At 36.0% G+C, this 5,936-nt stretch overlaps 1 pseudogene; it reads left to right on the plus strand.

The window, feature by feature from the left end:
* Positions 1 to 2,902: 2,902 nt before the first annotated feature.
* Positions 2,903 to 3,439, plus strand: LOC142443260 (dynein light chain 1, cytoplasmic pseudogene; annotated as a pseudogene).
* The last annotated feature ends 2,497 nt before the right edge of the window (positions 3,440 to 5,936 follow it).

The raw sequence follows: 5,936 nt of genomic DNA on the forward strand, positions 1-5,936 counted from the left end.
GGCATGAAATATTTTTATTTTGTTCACTTATGAAATATAATAGGGATAGTGTATTTGGGGCAGTATATGTTTTGGTTGCATCCTGTTTAGAAGAAACATGTTATTATTTTGTTTTAGAAATTATGTATGGCTAAAGAGTAGTATGCAGGTGTCAAATTGACAAGAGGTGGTTTGTGGAAGTCAGATGTTATGTCAACTTGAATCTCTATGAAAGTGTAGGGTGGAGTCCCATCTGCCAACCCTCTCAACAGGACCAATAAAGAACATCATGATAAACTGAGAAAATACAGAAGTTGTCAAGAATTTCACTTTACTTGAATCTGCAATCAATTTTCATGGAAGCATCAGTGGAGAAACCAAAAATCTGCTGCAAAAATTTTTAATGTGGTAAGGAACAAATACATGATTTTAAGGCTTGAAGTGTCTGTGAAAAATGGCAGGATATATTCAATTACCTTGTTGCTTCCACTAAGCATGCCTATTTACAACATAATGAACCCCTGCCTGGTACCTTACCATCTATCCAGGTACCTCACCATTGTTGTCCTGTCTGAGCCCATGTTTCAGCCACTGTGACAGTGTATCCCCTTCAGAGTCATCTACTGCCTTCCATATATTCAAAAGCTGGTCAATGAATAGGGAAAATAGAAGAATTGATGTCCTTAAATTACAATGCTAATGAGGGACATTGAATACACAGACCAGGGATTTCCAGAAGAAAAATAAATTTGCCTTGACTGAAGGACAGCTAGAATGCCCCCTCCATTGGAGGATTTTGAGACTCTGTTTCATGTACTTTGGACATGTTGCCAGAAGGAATCAGTCCTTCTAGAAGGGCATAATGCTTGAAAAAATGGAGGTCAGTGCAAAGAAGTAAAATCCTGGGGCAGAGAAATTGAGGTGGTCGTTGCAACAATGGACTCAAATTTCAGAAAGCTTGTTAAAATGGTGCAGGGGAGAGTGCTTTTCTGCTGTATATAGTGAGGGATCTCTGAGAAAGTGCACCCCGTTTTAAATACATGGAAATAAAGCCATACAATGTCCACCAATTAAAGTAAGCATAGTATTTTAAAATTGTTTATAAAATAGTTTCTTATAATATTTTCATGATTATTTTTACTAAATTAGGTCTATTCAGCCTTGATGACAAGTAGCTGGTACTGTATAGTAAGCTCCACACCTTTTCTGATTATTTAATTCTACTGATTAAAAAAATTTCTGAACACAAATTATTGTTAATGGAAGACATTTCTGTCAATGTATTGTCTGTCTGAATTGTTAGGTTGCAAATGAGCTCAGAAATTAGGCTGCTTTATCTCTAAAGATCACTTGTCGGACATTTTCCAGCACTATCAGTAGTCTAAACGGTTGATCTTAAAAGAAAGGGCAATGACACTGATTCTGATTTTTCACAGCCTTCGAACTTAGAGGACTTAATGACTTCCAACAACCATAAAACATCCTTGAAAATTTTTTCCTGGTTTCTCTATTTGGGTTATGGTTTTTACAAATGTCATGTGTAAATATTAAGAGTGCTTTTTCAAAGGATAAATAATTTTGAAAGAGTATTGGGAAAGTGTTGGAAACTATTGACTTCATTTGCATATGGAAGCTTGAAATCATATCCACATAACCATTCTTACTCCTTCAATCCTGCTGTAATAGGTTCAGGCTTCTTAGGTCAACGAAATCAGAGAAATTATATTAACTTCTTTGCTTTATTTGTTTTTCATAATCAAGCAAGCTTGTTAATATTTTACTTGTTTGTCTGCTTCATTTCAAATACTCTGTAAATTGTCTTTCTTATCAACAGTCAGTTGATCTTATGGTAAACAAGGAAACTAATATATTTTCTCTGGCATATGTCAGTGTTCTATAATACTTTTCTTTGCTCCTTTCATCAATATAATCAAGGCTCTGAGCAATTTACTGAACATTATTTTAATTCAAATTAAGTGTATCCTTTCTTAATTCTTGCAAACTGGGAGCAGCATCATCATTGAGCTCTCTCCTTTGTACTGTGCTTGCATATGTGAGCTGATTCATATTTTACAAATCAGTTGATTAATTTGACTACAAAATAAAATATCTGCTAGAATACATACTAGAAAATAATTGCTTATCTATGGTGTATTTCATTAGTGTAGTGTGACATTGAGCAGGATCTTTTAACAAAGGAATTTTACCAATAATTGTTCTTCCTTTTCCCCAGAACATTATATGTGCAATTATCTCTGCAATTGTTATTATTACATGTTTGGCAACTGAGTTGCTTAGTTTTGCTTTCAGATTCTACTTTTCTTTTCTATTTATAATCACAGACGTAATCATGTTTATATTGTAAAAGTATAAAGATTTACTTATTCTGAAAATCTTGTTTTGGTATTGTATCATAATAAGTAATTTATTATAGACATGATGCAAATGGATTGCTATAATGTAATATAGTCCACATTCCCATAGTTATTAAGAGTCAAAATCAACTCAGAATCTCACAATAGAAACTACAATATTTACAGATCATTAGGTCATTTCTTCTGTAGATTATCTGGTGGGTTCATTGAAAGAGAGAGAGAGGGAGAGAGAGAAAGCCAGTCAATTCTGACACAGAGCAAAACTGTAGGTTAGATTAGAACTGCCACCTAAGCGTTCCAAATCTGGAACGAATGGAGAAGCAGATTGCCCCTTCTTCTCGCAGAGAGTGAATATGAGCTTTTAACTGCTGACCTTTAGGTTTGCAACTGGACATATACTTACTATGCAACCAGGTACAATACATTTATTAAGAGTAAATTGCGAGATGCGCCACGGCTTCGGTAGCGACGGCTCTCGCTGTGTTTGAGCCGCTCTAACCCCTCCCCCAGGACCGTCGCAGTCGGCTAGTCCGCGCTTCACCGTAGCCATGTGCGACCGAAAAGCCGTGATCAAAAATGCCGACATGTCGGAGGAGATGCAACAGGACGCGGTGGGGTGCGCTACTCAGGCGCTGGAGAAATACAACATAGAGAAGGACATTGCGGCCCCCATCAAGAAGGAGTTTGACAAGAAGTACAATCCCACTTGGCACTGCATTGTGGGCAGAAACTTTGGTAGTTATGTGACACATGAAACTAAGCCCTTCATTTACTTCTACCTGGGCCAAGTGGCCATCCTTCTGTTCAAATCTGGTTAAAGCATGGATTGTGCCCACACACCCAGGGATCCATCCAAAACCAAGGACTGCCGCCTAAGTTCCAAATACCAGAGACTGGACTCTTCAGCCTTGCTAAGGGAACACCTCCACCTTTGAACCTTTTTGTGTTGTTTGGTACAGGACCTCCTCTGTACTCCTTTGTGGTTATAAAGCAATTAGCAAAAACGGCTTACATTTGTATTTATTTTCTATTCCATACTTTGCCCTGCCTCATGTTTTTTTTCTTTCCTCACAATTCATGCTTTTCAAAAAAAATAAATAAATCTGTTGGAGATGTGTGCAAAAAAAAAAAAGAGTAAATTGCTCTTGTTAGGTGTCACTATGTCAGTCTAAGCTCATAACAGTCATGTATGATGGAATGAAAAACTGCTTGGTCCTTAACCATCCTCACAGTTGTTATGTTTAAGCCTAAGGCTGCCACCATCTCATTTCACTGATCCTTTGGGTCCCCAAGCATGATGTCCTTCTCCTGGAACCAATCTCCGGAAAGCAGGCCCAGAATACTCGATACTTTCTCTTGCATCCTCACTTCCAAGGAGCGCTCCGGCTGTGCATCCTCCAAGAGAAAAATGCTTTCTTTTGGTAGTCCCTTGACCATTCAACCATCTTTGCCCAAACTATAATTCAATGTGGCAATTCTTCCTCGGTGTTTTTTATTCATTTTCCAACTTTCTCATGCACGCATGTGACGTGACTGAAACTATCATGATTTGGCTAAGGGTCCCTTCATCTTGTTCTTCAACACTTTAAAAAAGAGGGTGAGTGCAACCAATTTGTTCAATGAAATATGTTAACTTGTTGATAGCTCCTTCCACGAGCATTGATTCAAAGTCTAATATCAGGAATTTCCATAATAAAGTTGAATTTCACCTTGTTTTTGTTCACTGACGTTAATGGTATCTGCTAGATGCATAAAAATCGTTCATGTCCACTTAAGAGTTGGTAATGTAATGGATGCTCTATGGAGGCGATAACACTAGCAAGCTATGCTCATTAGTCCAAATTCGGTGCCTAAAAATGCATCTTCAATAGTGTTTAGTGAGTGAATGGATGATGCAATGGAGTTTTCATTGCCCATTAACACTAGAGAATCCAAGAAGCCGAATCTATAACTTTCGGTCCAGTAGTTCAATATTTGTTTGAAATTCCCCCACACGGACGACCATACAGCTAAAAAAAATGTCTTCAAGTGGCAAAATAAATTCTTTTCATATTCACAATTTTATTTCTGTGGGTAGTAATTGAAAATCAGTGACATTAATGAGATAATGCATCGAGCATGTACGGGAGCAAACCCTATTTTAAAGATGCTGATAATTGTGGTTCGTGCTTTGCAAGGATGAGCTTTTCTCGTCAAATATAGATGAGCTCTGATATTTTGAGAATCCTCAAAAATAGTAAAATAACAAGAAACAGGTAGAGGTTTAATCAGGTATAGCTAAGATTCAAAGGGTATTAGAGGTAAATAATTTATTAAATTAATTAGCTTTTTCTAGTGAAAATATCACACACAAGCTCCATTTTCCTTTTGAGATAGAAAAAACAATCATTTTACTTTCAATTTTGTGTATTCTTATTCCTTTAGCAATTTCTGCCTATGGTGCCAAGAAAGTATAAGATTTTAATGCCACAGCAGTACCCTAATTTCGAAAATTACTTTCAGAAGCAGATGAAGGCTACTGCAGGGGAGAAGTGCATTATGTCTTCACCGGGAGCATAACGTAAGCTCTACCGTGATGGAGGAAAACATCAGGCTAATGTAAAACATCTCCTTTTAGGCTTCATAGCATCACAAAATGAAACAAAATGTAATTAAAAATTTCAAATCTATTTTGATTTTTAATTACACACTATCCAAATCTCACAGTTAATTAACTTTTCACATTCACAGTCTGAATTTCTTAATTATATCCTGTCATTCTACAGGGAAAGATTGAGTAATATCAAAATGTTAAGCCCATGTTATGCCATGAATTCAATGATTTCATAAGAAGCTAGGAAAGCATGACCTTGCCCATTTGATATCAAATCATAAAATTCAATTTTTCAGAAATTATAAGAAGAATAACTTATGCTAAAACCTCATATACCAATGAACAAAGATTAAATATTTTTATAAACTATTCAAAAAATTGTTTTACCTAGAGTTACTCTATTTGACTATAAGTTCTATAGAGACAGGATTCATTCTTTACTGATATCATTACCCCCCCCCCCCAACACACACATAATATATTATTAAATGAATGAAAGAAGAATATTTTCTCCAGATATAATCTTAAATACAAAATTTCAGAAAGGGTTTTTTTGTTTATTTTTGTTAATATATTCATAAAAGGTTAGGAGTGCTCATAAACCTAATCACTTTCAAATAGTATCATATTTTTTAAAAAGCATAACATATATACACACACATACAAGGAAAACTACAGACATCATGTAACATTGAAGACACATGAACTGAACACCATGTAACATTGAACACCATATACAACACTGAAGACAAGAATTGGCAGATGTTATCAAAGTTGAATAAGCAAAAGCATACCTCCTGTCAAGGATAGAGTAAAGCCATATGGACCTTCATTGACTGATGGGACTGGAGAAGTCATGATTTAATTGTACAAGACTACAGATTTCTTCAGTGTAAATACCTTTGTTAACAACCTAATGGCTGCTACACATGTGGATTTTGGCAGATGGGATACACAGGAATCCAATTTACCACATCTGTGGCAAATGA

This window comes from Tenrec ecaudatus, chromosome 3 (assembly GCF_050624435.1).
Source record: "Tenrec ecaudatus isolate mTenEca1 chromosome 3, mTenEca1.hap1, whole genome shotgun sequence".
NCBI classification, from domain to species: Eukaryota; Metazoa; Chordata; class Mammalia; order Afrosoricida; family Tenrecidae; genus Tenrec; species Tenrec ecaudatus.